We start from the raw sequence: 16,007 nt of genomic DNA, 5'->3' as shown, positions 1-16,007 counted from the left end.
CTTCCTGACGACCCACCCTGCGTTGATCCGGGAACTGCCAACCCTTGGTCAAAAGGTAACTCACAGGTAAGCTTTGTTTGACCCACACGGAATTTTCCAAAACATGGGTTTCTTGTCAACATTGAAAAGTTTGAAAATTTTACATACAAATCCAGATATCTAGCTTCTCTTGAAAACCCAGTTTATCTGGTGACATTGGGTCCACCTTCTCACAAGGCAACAACTGTCTTGAGTTGAGGCAGCCGCCCTCCTGAGTAGCCGCAAGCTTTCTGGTTCACCATAGTCCCCACCCAAAACACCTAACAACTAAAACAGAAACTAAGCGGTGTGACCACCTAAGAAGGCTGTTCCTTTAAAACTAACAGTCATTTTTATCTTCAGGGCAAAAGGGAGTGGTGGAGACTGGGGCTAACTAGAGAATGCAGCCTTCAACTATAGGAGAGCTCCACCTGCCTCGTCTTCATAGACATCTGAGACTCTGACTTCTGACTGTTGCTATTTTATTCTTATTGGGAGGTCAAGGAGAAAGGCTACTTGGGTACTCATCCCAAGCTACTTGGCTCGCATCCCAGTCTGGGACCACCCAAGAAGAGACCCTCCCTCCATCTTGTCACCACCCCATCTCCACACAGCTCCTGAGTTATTCACCCACTGCCACGTGGATTCTAAGCTTTCATTCAAAAGGCTGTCCAGCAGGACAGCCCAGGGAAGTGGGGACACAGAAGCGTTTGCCCAGCACCGTTTGGGAATAAATACAATCCAAGTGAAATAAGGGCTCATGCTGAGGCTGGCTCGGGTCTTCAATAAAACGGGACATTCTTTCAGAGCAGCGTCCTCACAAAGGAGCCGAGGAGGGAAAACACTGCTGATTGCAGAGCTTCCTCTCCCTAGCCAAGACTTGGCATAGAACAGAAAAATGAAACACACCCCGGCTCCTCTCTAGAAAATCCCAACAGGGGGAATAGAAGCCAAGACGTAAAAGGTGAGAGGTGGGAGTGAGATCCGTGAAATGAAGAGGGAGGTGCCCTGTGGCCTGCTCTGAAGGTAAAAGGGTGGCTATTACTTCAGGTGTCCTGGGTTCCTGCTGCTTAGAAGGACAGGAACTGCCCAATATCTCCCAACACTCTCTCATGTTCAGCATTCCAGCCCTCTCTCATTTCCATCTTACTGGATTCTCTGAAGTCTGCAGAGGATTTGTCAACAACAGACTAGCTCGGGCCCTCAGGAGAAAGAGCCTTGCCTTCCAGCCTTCGGGAGCCGCCCACACGCACAGACTTCCCACGCTTCGATCTGTGCCTAGCAGTTCTCTGCAGAACCCGACCACCAAAGTGTTAAGCACGGGGTACACTGGGGCGATGTGAAGAGCAACCGCAGACACGTTCCCGCCCCTCACAGAGTTTATAGCCAAGTAGGAGAGAGAAACAGTAATCAAATGATCACATACATTCATGCATGCATTATTCAAAACAGAACCACGGGGACTTTCCTGGTGGTCCAGTGGCTAAGACTCTGTGCTGGCAATGCAGGGGGCCCGGGGTTCGATCCCCGGTCAGGAAACTAGATCCCACATGCCGCAACTAAGAGTCCGCAGGCCGCAACTAAAGATCCCACGTGCCACAACTAAGACCCTGCACAGCCAAATAAACAAATAAATAATAATAGAAAAAAAAAACAGAATCACGTACTCTGAAGGAAAGAGATAGCCCCGTGCACGCATGTAATAAGGTGATCAGGTGTAGGAGTATGGTCAGGGAAGGAAGGCTTCCCAGGGTAGCAAGCGAGTGGGGCAGGAAAAACATTCCAGTAGAGGGAACAGCCAGTGCCCAGAAGGAGGCTGGTACCTCACTATGCCTGCTGTCCTGTTTCCTCTTAAGCTTTGGTTTGATTCCAGCGTGGTCCACTTAAAGGACCTGAAGCAAGCTGGGTGGGCTCTGGGAAGGGGTTGGCATAAGAGCAGGTGGGAGGCAAGAGCCCCACAGCCAGAGGAGGCAGGTTTCCCCAGAGACCCTAGCCCACCACCAAGTTAAAAGCTGCCTGGGAGGCAACAGGACCACTGGGTTGTTTCTAGGGTGGGAGGACGTCACCTCCCATCAGTGACAAACCAAAGACAAGATGAGGAAATAAGACATGTCCCCACCAAGCTCTCTGGAAGGCCAAGTCAGATATTACTCAGGTCTAATTTCAAATACAAAAATAACTGACAATTTTTACAATCATCTTTTGTGGTACCTCTAAGTTCTTGCAAACAATACCTTCAATGTATAACTATTTTCAGTTTGTGTAAGAGACTTCATTCCAACCTGGCGACCACACTCAGACGTGCTTCAAACAGCAGCCAGGGATCTTTATAAAACATGCCTCAGCTCACGAGGTGCCCCAGTTATCAACTCTCCAAGTTGATGCTCCCACCGCATCTAACATGAAGTCGAAAAGCCACTCCATGATCTGGTCCTTACCCAAGGCATCAAGCTCACCTCATCCCCCCCTGCCCCCTGCTCACCATTCTGCAGTCAAAATGCCCTTTTGCTCCATTCCTCCACCAGGCCAAACATGCCCCAGCCTCCAGGCCTTTGCACGTGCTGTTCCCTCGCCGGGAATGAAATCACCACTTGCCTCCGGCTGGCACTTTCTCATCTCTTGGATCTCAACTTAAATATCACTGCCTCAGAGGCCTTCCTTAGTCGCATCACCGGAAGTAATATTCTTCCCGCTCAGCCTCAACTCAGGCCTATTTTCTTTCTTTTTCAGATGCGTGCCCCAACCAGGAATTCTCTCCAGTCCCTCCCGGCATCTTCCACTTTTCTACAATTCGCATATTTCTCCTTACGCTCTCCCACTAGACTGTGAGCTCCGAAAGGAAAAAGACCTCACTGGCCCTGATGGCGATGTTTTCCTACCACCAGCACAGTGCCCAGCGCACAGGAGCTGTCCAATCACTGCCAACTGTCGAATGAATACACTGTGGACTCTGCAAAACGACTGTTGCGGACACCTCCAAAATGTCCACTCAGCCAAGAAACAAGGCTGGGGAACCATTCTTGACCAGAGCGCACCAGAGAATGACAACTGAATGCCATCTGTCTTTGATTAGACTGGATCAGAAATAAAATTTATAATAATAAAGGACAAGATTGAGACCGTAAGGGAACTTGTGACACACACAGACTGTACATCAGAGAAGAGTATTGTATCAATGCTAAATTTCCTGAGTTTGATAATTCCACCACTCTAAGCTAGAAAACTACACAGATGCAGGCTGAAATACCTTAGGAGGGAAGTGCCATGATGTCTGCAACTTACTTTCGAAAGTCCAGCAAAAATAAATATATTTGTTTATGTCTACACACACTCACATACTGCATTTGTTCAATCCTTGCAATTTTTCTGTAGGTTTTAGGTTTTTCAAAGTAAAAAGTTGTGGGGGGTGGGAGGGAATAAACTAATAGATGTATAAATAAACAAATAAAAGAGTTTTACTTCTCATTTTTGGTTGAAGTGATGTGATTTACCCAAGATCATATGAAAAGCCTGTGGCAGGGTCGAGATTATGACTGAAATACCCAAACTCCCTGACTTTCTCCATTTCCACTGCATCAAACAACCCACTTGGACTCGTGACAGTCTCAAACAGGTCACTTTAGGGCCCTGAATTGAATTACTGGTTGGATATGCACCAGCTTAAAAAAAACTCAAAATGATGTTGGGTGATCTTAATCTGGGACTCCTGCTTCCAGACATTTTACATTACAAAATAAAAGCCTTCTAATTTGCATACATCTAGACCAGAGACCATCAATCAAACATAAGCCCAAGCCTGTTCTGCCTGCCCCCACATGGTATGTGGATTATACCTCTAATAATAGTGAGCTACAGAACTGGTGGAGCGGGAAAGACTAGCACTGAAGTTTTAATTTTCTATTTTTATTCAAATTAGTCAGCTTAATCTTTCCTGTTTCTTTTCCACCTATGACATCTGGAGCCTGTGCAACTGTGCATAGTCAAACTCCTACTCGCCCTTTGGCTCCCAACCTAGATTCCTCTTCCTCCAGGAAGACTTCCCTGATTTCTCCAGGATAATTTAGGAACCCTTCATCTGGGCTCTCTTTCTGTACAAAAAAATTAAACCTCATCATTCTAATTTTTATTGCCTGGTTGCTTGTTGTTCCCCATCACTGGAACACACCCTTCACAAGGGCAGGAGCTGGGTTGTCAGTGGTGAGCCTGTGCCTAGCCCACAGAGTACAAGTGATAATCCACTGAGCGGAACTCCACTGAAAGAGCTGGCCCAATCCCACTCTTCACGAGATCTTAGATGACCCGTGGAGGGCAGCCTGGGGCCAGCTCTCCCCAAGCAGCTCTAGTGAAGCTTTTCTTCTGCCTGTTGTTTCAGGTGTCCTATATCACATCCCCTTTGGGACAGGAAGTGTCCTGTGTCACTGTTTTCTCCTCTTGTTCTGTTATCAAAGGCTGGACCAGGGAGTTCCTGAGCCAGGATCAGGGGGCTTGGGTCCAGTTACCCACCACCTGCTAGAACAGCGACTTGGCCGCATTGCCAAGTAGGGAACAACACATGCTTTATTAAATAATAATACATACTGCTCACTCCATCTGGTCATTTCAGCTCAGGGATCAGCTTTAAAGTCTCACCAGGGTGGGACAAGCAGAATGGGCTTCACGGGTGGCAGGAGGGGCAGATTTGCAGGATGCAAATTTTGGGGGTTCTGAGGATTTGACTATGGGGCAGTTTTTCACTCGTTCTAATCCTTCCAAGGAAGACTCCAAACAGAAACTCTACCCTACTGGTATCCATGACGGTAACTGCAACTCCACGTGGTGGAAAAACAGTCCGACAATGCAGATTTGATTCCCAGCTCCCTCCCTCCAATAGCCTGTGAGCTGGGCGGGTTACTTAACCTCTTGGAAACACAGTTCCAATCGCCATGAATGGTGGTCGACACCTTCCTCATGGGACTGTGAGTAGAAATGAAGAAGATAATCAGATAACCCAGCATGTTGTAAATGATACACCTTGTACAGAGTACTCTCAAACTGTGACAGGATTCAGGAAATCTGCTCCCTTGAACAGATGAGCTGCAGGAATCGGGAGAGTATGAAAGAGCAGGTTTGCCAGGGGGTTACAGACTCAATTAGAAGAGACAGCACACAGATACGTGCTAGAAATTCATCACGTACTCAGTCAAGGTTATAAAACTTGCTGGGGCCATACACATAGTAGGCACAGATGCTGCATATCTTTTTCGCATTCCTTACCCCACCCCCTACTCCTGGGCCCCAGATTTTCACAAGCCAAATACTTGACATGGTGCACTCTTCCCCCAAGGGTCCCATGAGTGTTGAGAAGACAATTTTTGTACATCACTGTCTTTTACATTTTATACACACACAAGCATACATCACCAACTGAGAATTTAGCCCAAAATTCATTGTGTTTCTGTTTAGGGAAGTGTTCGCCCACATGGGGATCTTCTGGTCCCTGAACGGAACTCAGCATTCAGGACACATCATCACCCTGAGGGCGGGGGGAGGTGGGGAGAGCAGGAAGCAGAATCAGTGCCCAGGTCCCTGAACAGTATCTTTGTCCTGTGTCCCAACATCCCTGAAAGCCCCCTTCCGTGGATCCGTCCCTCACGTCTCCACCAAAGCCTGCCCGTATCTCCTCCTTTCCCTCTAATCCACCCCGCATACACCAACCACCATAGCCCCACCTTTGTCCTCATTACCTCTCACCTGGACTAGAGCCACAGCCTCCCCGAAGTCTTCCTGGCTGTGGCATGCTGCTGCCCCGCCCCTCCCCCAATCCACCCTGCACTCTGCAATCAGAACGGTCCGACTAGAACGCTCAGACCACAGAAGCCCCTTCCTAGGATCCTCCAGGGCCCACATTCCCCGGGAAGGCATGTAAGCCTCACCTCATTCAGCAGCTTCAGCCTCCACGCTGCCCTTTCCTCCTTCATCTTATCAAGCTGCTTTCAGTTTCCCCTCACCCTCCACGCTGTCCCCCCAACCCACCCACCCACCCCGGGCCTTTGCTATCTCTTCCTACCTCCCGGAAAGCCCTTCCCATCTCTGGCTACCTCTTATCAGTCTTCATGACTCACTGGGGCACTTCCTGTAGGATGTGCTCTCTAAAGCCAAAGTTAGGGCCAAAGACCCTTCCTCTGGTCCCACGGTCTAGTTTAAACTAGTTAAACTGGAATTACAGGTCCACGAGCCTGACTCCCTAACTAGGTATTACCTTCCTCCAGGTAATGAGTAGGCTGGATCCCATACATTCCCCAGCACCTACCACCGTGCCTGAACACTGCCAATGACCAAAACAAATGTTTGCTGAGTTGAAATGAACCTCCAACTCCCAAACAGAAGCACAATGGGCAGTTCAACGGAGAGCCCCTAGGTCTGAGGAAGGGAAGAAACAGAAGGCTTCCGGATTGATGGAGCCCACATTCGGCCCTGGGAGAGCCAGGACCTGGATGCTCAGAGCAACTGGAGGACATCCACGTATTGCCTAAGGAGAGAACCGGCATTCCTCGGAAGCTGCCTCGGGCCTGGGCAGCCGTCCCAGTCACGCCAGTCTTGGGACTGCCCATCTCAAAATGGGATTTGCACATCTGAGGGCATGTGCTTAGGCTAAGGAATGCACAAATCCACAGGATAAGAAAGTACACCCTCCTGGACAGTCAGTCTAATACTTGAAAGCATTTTTTCAACAGGTAACATTTATTGAGTACTTGCTATGTCCCAGGCACGTGTGTCAGTTCATTTAACCTTCAAAAGGGTCCCACACAGTGAGTACTATGAGTTGCCCCCATTTTCCAATGTAGAAACCGAGGCCCAGGAAGGTTAAATAAGCTGTCTGAGGTTATACAGACAGCAGGCAGCAGCAGTGGAGTTCAGACTCAGGCGTGTAGCTCGAGTCCACTGTTAACCATTACACTACACTACCTTTCTTCAAACCACTTTACAGAAAATGAGAGCGATGTTATGGGAGTTAGCGGCACATCTCATGGTCTTTGTGGGTTTTTTTGTTTTTAAGATAAAATACAGGACTTCAACATCCAGGCCTTGCTAACTCTTCCAAGTTCTTTTCCCCCCGCCTCCCTCTCTCCACTCCGGCCTCTTCTCAGTTTCTGGAAGGTGCCAAGTTCATTTCCGACAAGGAATGGTTTACACGTGGTGACCCTCTGCTGGGAATGCTGCACAGACCCTGCCAGTTCTCCACCCAGCCGGCCCCTTGTCCTTCACGTCTGGGCTCAGATGTCACCATCTCAGATAGGCCTTGCCTGATGACCCTGTCCAGGTCTCCCCCTGCTTCTCCAGCCCAGCACCCGTGCCATCCCCTGCATGGCATTGTTCCCAGCAGGTGGCCAACAGTCACCTTCTATATCTGGACACTGTTTCCCCCACTGCCCGCAAACCTCACGAGGACAGGAACCTTTCTGTTTTGTTCACCTGGCGCCAGGCAGTGAAGCACTCAAATGTTTACTAAATGAACGAACAAACGGACGGACGAATTAATGAACTCATTAATCAAGGGAAGGAAGAGCTGCAGGAAAGGAAGAACGGTTACCTTAGGCCTTCAACTCAGGGAGATACGCTTTCACTAAGAGTAATGGTATTTTGGTGAAAAATTTGAGACTAGACTTCAAGATTATGAACCCATGCTTTTGGAGAAAGTGACCTACAGAAAACTCCAACCCATTCATCTGTTCTGACTCGTGCGAACATGAACTTTGCCCTCTAAAGAGGCAGTCCTTGGAGAGGACCATGAAACTGCCCAGGATGACCCTGTGTGACTCCGGGCAAGGTCGGACAGGCAAGCACCCTCAACACTGCTTGAAGCTTTTACCCCAAGAACACCGGCTGGAAGGGCCTAGAATCCCTAAAGGAGCTCCTCTGGGAATGCGCTCACGCAATTACTATTACCTTCAAATGTGAGAGCCAAACCTCTGAGTCTATACCACCTAACCTCAAGGCTGCAGTTCCCCGTGCAAAGGGGAGGTCAGGGTGCAAAGCTTGGGGCGCTGCAGCCCGGGAGAGGGTGGAAATCAAAGCCTCAAACTCAGCTAACCTTTGGGGTACACTACGCACACACCTGAAGCTTCTCCACCCACACCCTTGGGAACATGCTTATGAAGGGCAGCAGAGGGGAAGTGGGTGGGGTGAGGATCGTTATTAAAAAGACAGCTAGAGCCACAGGAGAGGAAATGTCTCTGCTATTACTCCCAGCAGGCCGCTATTGTAGAAGAAAAGTAATACGTTTTTAAAAGTGCCAAACAGGAAGGAAGGGCATGGTGGGGGATAAAGGAGATCAGAGCAGGTCCGAAAAACAAAAATTAAAAAAAAAACAAATGTCCTTCTTGGAGCAAAATCGTTCTGCAGGGAGACAGCTCTCAGCAAGCTTCTCTCCCTCCATTCTGAGGGGTTTTTTTTCTCTTAGTGTACAATTTTTTTTTTTTTTTTGCAGGGAAGGGTAGGCCTTCTCTGCTTTTCTCCCCCTTTCTTTTTGGCTCCCTTACCAGGCCTCTCACACCTTCTGGGTTCCAAGAGCACCCTGAGGATACTTACCAACAGGAAGCCAGACAAGGAGGGAACTGACACAGTCGTTAGGTGACATAAGCCTGCTGACAAGCTGCCAATTCAGCCTATTGAAGATGTAACTGAAAAGCCACCACTTCACTCAAACTAGGTCACCTCCAAGCGCTGTGGATGTCAGCTGGGAGTTTGCCACTGACCGAGAACGGAGGAGCCACGAGGTTAGTGGTTTCCCCTGGGGACATGCAGAGGCCAAGGGGACGAGCGAGAGATGGACACCAAGGAGGGGATTTGTGAGAACAGCTAGAGCAGAAAACCAGGAGGGAGACATCCACAGGCAAGGGAGGAGAATTTAATAGTCAAGTGTTTTTAGAAAACTATGTTTAACAATTTGTTATTAGATTTTTTAATAAACTCAGAAGCAGCGTGAGTCTTCAAGAAAGGATTATGCTCTATAGCCCTATCCCCATGTATTCGATTATAGGGTTCCATTTTTGAGAACCAACTTGCCATCTAGTGTCCTTCAGAATACACTTTGAGAAATGTTTATTCATGTCCAAAGGGTACATGACATCAACCCTGGCAGGAGTGTCTGGGGGGTAAGCTATGGCTCTGTTCTTGACCCCGTCTGGTTCAACATCATTAATCTGTTGGCATGCCAATCAGATTGGAAGATGATCCTAAGCTGGACAGGGAAGCTGACAGGAGAGATGGTAAAACCAGGACTATGGGCAAACAAGACACTTAAAAGGGATAAATATCAGGTCCTGCATATGTGGTCCAACAATAACACAATAACACATTCAGGATGGTGGAAGATGGGGCTCACTGTAGTACATGCATAAATGACTGGGAACTCTGTTGACTATGAAGAGGGAAGACAAGAAGCTGGGTCCTTGGTGAAAGCATCTGAGCCTTTTTTTTTTTGGCGGTACGCGAGCCTCTCACTGCTGTGGCCTCTCCCGTCACGGAGCACAGGCTCCGGACGCACAGGCTCAGCGGCCATGGCTCACGGGCCCAGCCGCTCCGCGGCACGTGGGATCCTCCCGGACCAGGGCACGAACCCGTGTCCCCTGCATCGGCAGGCGGACTCTCAACCACTGCGCCACCAGGGAAGCCCGCATCTGAGCCTTTTGAACAAGCTTCACCTGAAAGCAGGGCCAACCCCCAGCCCAGGGCCCTGTTACATTTATCAACAAATTCTCTTTAAATATTGAATTTTCTTTCTTTCTTTTTTTTTTTTAATCTGCAACATAAACATTCCAAATGGATAATACTGTCAAGTATACTAAGGTTTCCAAAGGCGATACACTTTAAAGAAGAAATGGGGGCTTCCCTGGTGGTGCAGTGGTTAAGAACCCGCCTGCCAATGCAGGAGACATGGGTTCAAGCCCTGGTCCAGGAAGATCCCACATGCCGCAGAGCAACTAAGCGCATGCACCACAACTACTGAGCCTGCGCTCTAGAGCCCGCGAGCCACAACTACTGAGCCCGCGTGCCACAGCAACTGAAGCCTGCACGCCTGGAGCCCATGCTCTGCAACAAGAGAACCCACCACAATGAGAAGCCTGCGTACTGCAACGAACAGCAGCCCCCACTCGCCTCAGCTAGAGAAAGCCCGCGCGCAGCAACGAAGACCCAACACAGCCAAAAATGGAAGGGGGGGAGGGAGGGAGGGAGGAAGGGAGGGAGGGAGGAAGGGAGGAAGGGAGGGAGGGAAGAAAGAAAAAAGAAGAAGAAGAAATGAAAGAAGTCTCAAATCAAGGAGAGAGGTCTCACCCTTCTGGCTGGTCAGATGACTCTTGGAGTTTCGCTTGTGCATGGTTCTGGGGTGCCAACCTTAGAGGGACAGAGACAAACTAGGAAAATTTAGCAGGATGAACAGGGTGCCTCAAACCATGTTACACAAAGAATTACGTAAAAGAAATTTTAAAAAGAGAGACAGACAGACAAGAGATACAGAGACTCGGGAGGGTCTAGCCTTCCAAATAGAAGATTTGTGAGGGACACAGCATTCCATGAAGAAGGAAACCAATGCTCCTTAATCTTCTAGAAGGAACACTCTTGAAAAACTACTGAAAGCTACGGAAACTCTCCCCAGGAAAATGTACAAGTATTTTCAGGGGCTTGCTTTCCCCCCCGCAACCCCCATTACTACCATAGAAGCCCATCCATGGACTTCCTCCATAGAAGACCAAAACCAGGTTAAATCCTCATCAGGATTAGGCATTACCTGTGTGATATCCCCACACCCACCCCTGCCGCAGTAATGAACTAGTAGCAATGGATGCTATTATAAGGAGGCAAGCATCAGCTCAGTAAAAGACACACATTCCCCCTCCTACACTGTTGGTGGGGATGTAAACTGGTGCAGCTGCTATGGAAAAGAGTACGGAGGTTCCTTAAAAAACTAGAAATCGTGTTGCCACATGATCCAGCAATCCCACTCCTGGGCATATATCCGGAGCAAACCATAATTCAAAAAGACACATGCACCCCAATGTTCACTGCAGCACTACTTACAATAGCCAAGACATGGAAGCAACCTAAATGTCCATCAACAGATGAGTGGATAAAGACGATGTAGTATATATATACACAATGGAATATTACTCAGCCATAAAAAAATGAAATCATGCCATTATGGATGGCACTGAGATTATCATACTAAGTGAAGTCAGTTAGAAAAAGACAAATACCATATGATATCACTTACATATGGAATCTAAAATATGACACAAATGAACTTATTTACAAAACAGAAACAGACTCACAGACACAGAAAACAAACTTATGGTCACCAAAGGGGAAAGGGGGTGGAGGAGGGACAAATAAGTTTGGGACTAGCAGATACACACTACTATATATAAAATAGATAAAACAACAAGGTCCTACAACATAGCACAGGGAACTATATTCAATATCCTGTATTAAACCACAATAGAAAAGAATATGAAAAAGAATATGTATATATGTATAACTGAATCACTTTGCTATATACCAGAAACTAATGCAACATTGTAAATCAACTGTATTTCAATAAAAAACAAAAACACACAAGCATGCAAATACACACAGTCTAAGTTGAGAATTACTGTTCAGAGAAAGAAAGTTTTTAATTTAAAAAAAAAAAAAAAGACACAGGTTTCTACCATGCCTGCCATCTGGAAACAGAAAGGGCTGTCTGGCAAGTAGAGAGCTTATCTTCATTGGAGGTATTCAAACAAAAACCGGAAGAGCATTTTCAGGGAGGTAGTAAAGAGGTTCAACCATGCCACTGGACTCAGTGAGCCAAGGCCTTTCAGGACTTTGCTACTGAAAAATGTGTTCTGAAGACCAGGAGCATCACCTGGGAGCTTGTTAGAAATGCAGAATCTCAGGTGACTCCTACTCATGTCAGTGTTTAAGATGCACTGCTCTAAGGTATCTAAGATTCTCTAAGGAGAGAGAAATAACAATACTGTGGTCCCTCAGCAGCAGTATTCACCTATGCCTCCAGAGATCCGCCATTTTTTATTTTATTTTATTTTATTTTTTGTTGTACGCGGGCCTCTCACTGCCGTGGCCTCTCCCGTTGTGGAGCACAGGCTCCGGACGCGCAGGTTCAGCAGCCATGGCCCACGGGCCCAGCCGCTCTGCGGCACGTGGGATCCTCCCGGACCGGGGCACGAACCCGCGTCCCCTGCATCGGCAGGTGGACTCTCAACCACTGTGCCACCAGGGAAGCCCCCGCCCTTTTAATTTTAAGTAAGTTTGGGTTTTGAGGCTATAAAGTGGGGACCCTTCCCTAAATCCTTTTCCCGTCCTCAACTCATTGCTTGAGTTATTTCTTGATCATCTCAAAAGCTACAGATGGAAAACTAAGGGGAAGAATGGAATAATTCCCACTTTGTCTCTAATCCAGGTCCAGAACTTAAAGAGTGAAAAAGCAATTTTAAATAGTTATCTTCATAATCATCTCCTTTACTAAAAAGAAAGATAAGATTTATCACACACTCACATGGGCCAGAAACCCTGCTACCTGGTTTTTTAGTTTTTTAATGCCTTATCTTACTTAGTCTTCATGATAACCCTGTAAGGTAGTGACTATCAGTTTTTTCTTTCATTTTACAGATGACGAATCTGAAGCTCAGGAAGGGTGAGTGACTTGCTCAAGGCCACACAGCCAGTAAATGGGAGAGCCAGGCCTTGATGCCTAAGTTCGAGCTCTGAACCATGAAGCTACATGCCTATCGCCTTTAGAGGAAATCTCTGATCTTCTGCTCTTTTCAATAAGCAGTAAAGGTAGCCCGAAGCTGTCAGGTTCCCACACAGCTCATGCAAGTTATCCAGGGATGTAGCCAGGCTGCTGGCTGGGCAGCTCCAGACACAGGTGCACCGAGGTCTCAGATCTCAGCCCTCCATTACATTCTGTTCATTACACAGGAAGACTTAGAGGTCACGCTTTCAAATCCTGGCCCCTTCCTCATTATCTGCTCCAGCATCAGAGTCCTCCCAGTCCTGTATTGACTTGCTTTATCTCCTGGCTGCTGTCCCATCGCCATTAGATCCCAGGCATTTGAGCAAAGTACACAACTATCCAGTTCTGGCTGAAAGGAACTGACTCGCCATTCCTTCTCTGTAATTTTGGGCATAGTCTGAGAGGATTTAGAAGGTGTCATTGACTTGGAATTACAGTTCTTTGTTACAAAATGAATTTCCGGACCATGCTGAAGAGACTAGCATTCCCCCTCGCTCTCACACAAGCAGCTTTGTTCCCCTTCAAAGTGTCCCTCTAATTGCACTGTGTACATTCACTTTAGACTCTGCCGCTTCTCAAGGAGGAACCTTATCAAAGAGAACTCAGACTCCCTCTAGTACTAAACATCTGCACCCTTCATTTGGAAATTCATCGTGGGCTGCATATTCTCCCTTTGGCTTATTACATTTTTAATTTCCTATAGCTACTATACTCTTGTATGCTTTTGCCTTATATGCCCCAACTGGGTCCCTTAAGGCAGGCACCGCCTCTTAGGTTACCGTTGTTTCCGAAGGTAACGGCTTTGTTTCACAGCAGTCTGGCACACGGCCCTGCCTACGTTAGATGGTCAACGACCATGGAAATGATTGAAAACTAACCGATGGAATCTTACATATTACCAAGCACATCTGTTGCTACGTTCAAAGTGAATTCACTCTTGCAGATACATTTGGAAGGGGGGGGGGGTCACAGGGGGGAGAAAACTAACTAAGCATGTTGGGCTCCTGAAGCACATGGTGTTGTGTAAAAAACCCTAACATTATGGTTTCAGCTTTAAAAGAGGTAACAATAAAACTTGCTCCCATGAGGTAGGACTAAGCCACTAATCCCCGGTACAGCTGGAAACACAAAAGCTTCTTGAAGTTCAAAGACCCCCAACCCACCTGGTTAGACAATAACCAGGCCAAAACCTCCTTTCTCAGCTGCTCTTGTTAGCGTGTGCTCCAACTCTCAAACCGATTCAAGAGAATTCTGGCGATTTTAAAATAAACTTGCCTGAGAAATGGGCCACAGTGTATTTTCCTTCCAAAGAAACAAAGATCCTGGGTGATACTGGCTAGAAAAAGCAGGGTGTTTCCTCTAGTAATAAAGGGGGGTAAGTTCAGGAAACAAAACATTTTAAAACTTATATACCAGGTGCTGATTCACTTTTTGAAATATTGTCAGATTTCTCTCCTCTGTTCCAGAATAACTCTTTCTGGTCTGTTTTTCACTCAACCAATACAGAGAGCCAACTATGCTCTGTAGCTGTCTACTCTGTGCACAGACAAAAACAGACATGGGCTGTTGGCTTTTTCACACTCAGTTCCTTCAATATCGCAATTTCTTCTGCTCTAATATCAGCCTTTCCATAGAATCTCTAACAGGGTCGCAAGAACCCCCAGGTCCCAAGGCGAGGAGGAATAATACAGTAACCAAAGCACAGAGCCAGGGCAAAGTTCATGTCTATGTTACTCTACGTGATAACCTCACAGGGAAAACGGGGCTGAAGATACTCCCCATCCCGGAGGAAAAGTGCCTGACATTTTTATAAATGTTCCTATCCACAAATGTCATTTAACTTTAACCCAGGAGTTGAAAATGGAAATGTCTGCAGGTACAAACAGGTATGGGAACTGGGTCAAGTGAGCAGAGACTCAGAGTCAGGAATGAGAAGGACAAGCGGGGGTCGGGGGGGAAGCTGAGACCACTGAGGGGCCTGGCCTGACTGGGCACAAGGCAACTGTTCCCACAAAGGGGTGCAGTCCGGTGTCCCTAGTTCTTCTGATGTGTCAAGAGAAGCCAGCTCTAGATTTTTATACGGAATCTCCCAATTAAAAAATACTGACTCCATGTGGTGACCTAAATGGGAAGGAAATCCAAAAAACAGGGGGTATATGTATACATATGGCTGATTTACTTATCTGTACAGCAGAAACTGACACAGCAGCATAAAGCAACTATACTCCAATAAAAAAATTAATTACTTAAATAAAATTAAAAAAAAAAAACTGGCTTCAACAAATCTGCAAACAATGTAATACAACTGTTAGGAGCCTGGGCTCTAGAACCAGATCAGCTGGGTTTCTGAAGCCCAGTCCTGCCATTTACCTGCACGTGACCTTGGACAACTTACTTAACTTCTTCGTGTCTCATTTTCCTCACCTGAAAAACAGGTATCAGTGCTTATTTCATAAGGCTAGTGTGAGGAATAAAGGCTCTATATCAATTTTACTACATAATCTGATACATAAATATGTAGATTATATATATAAATTTATGTATGTATAAATATATAATATATATGTGATTAGAACAGAGCCTGGCCCATAGCAAACACCATACAAGTTTTAGCTAGTACCACTGTTACTTTGGCAAACACTGTGTAGAACAAACAAGAAACTTCTCTCAAGAAGTTCCTGTAGGGACTTCCCTGGTGGCACAGTGCTTGAGAGTCCGCCTGCCAATGCAGGAAACACGGGTTCGAGCCCTGATCCGGGAGGATCCCATATGCCCTGAAGCAACTAAGCCCATGAGCCACAACTACTGAGCCTGCAAGCCGCAAGTACTGAGCCTGCACGCCACAACTACTGAAGCCCGCATGCCTAGAGCCCGCGTTCTGCAACAAGAGAAGCCACCGCAGTGAGAAGCCCACGCACCGCAACGAAGAGTAGCCCCCACTCGCCGCAACTAGAGAAAGCCCGCGCACAGCAACAAAGACCCAGCGCAGCCTAAAAAATAAATAAATAAATATAAGTTCCTGTATAGGCCAACACTTTGAGACCTTAGTCTCATTAGCACCTAATGCATTCATGGGACCACAGACCTCAGCCTCCTACAGTTGTGAAGGTTTGGTGAGAAGGTGCTCTCTGCTTCCACCTGCCAGCCATCCCCAGAGACTCAGGGACACCATGCAGCTAGACCCATGGAGGATTCTGGGCGTTGCACGTTAATG

The 16,007-nt window shown here is 47.2% G+C and overlaps 1 non-coding gene across 1 annotated transcript; it reads left to right on the top strand.

Annotated features, from left to right (window-relative positions):
- The first annotated feature begins 1,483 nt into the window (after positions 1 to 1,483).
- Positions 1,484 to 1,557, top strand: TRNAA-GGC (transfer RNA alanine (anticodon GGC)). Its single transcript has one exon. It is a non-coding gene; the product is annotated as a tRNA-Ala (tRNA).
- Positions 1,558 to 16,007: the final 14,450 nt, after the last annotated feature.

Source organism: Phocoena phocoena, chromosome 3 (assembly GCF_963924675.1).
Source record: "Phocoena phocoena chromosome 3, mPhoPho1.1, whole genome shotgun sequence".
Taxonomy (NCBI): Eukaryota; Metazoa; Chordata; class Mammalia; order Artiodactyla; family Phocoenidae; genus Phocoena; species Phocoena phocoena.
This window is presented reverse-complemented; position numbering and strand designations above follow the sequence as displayed.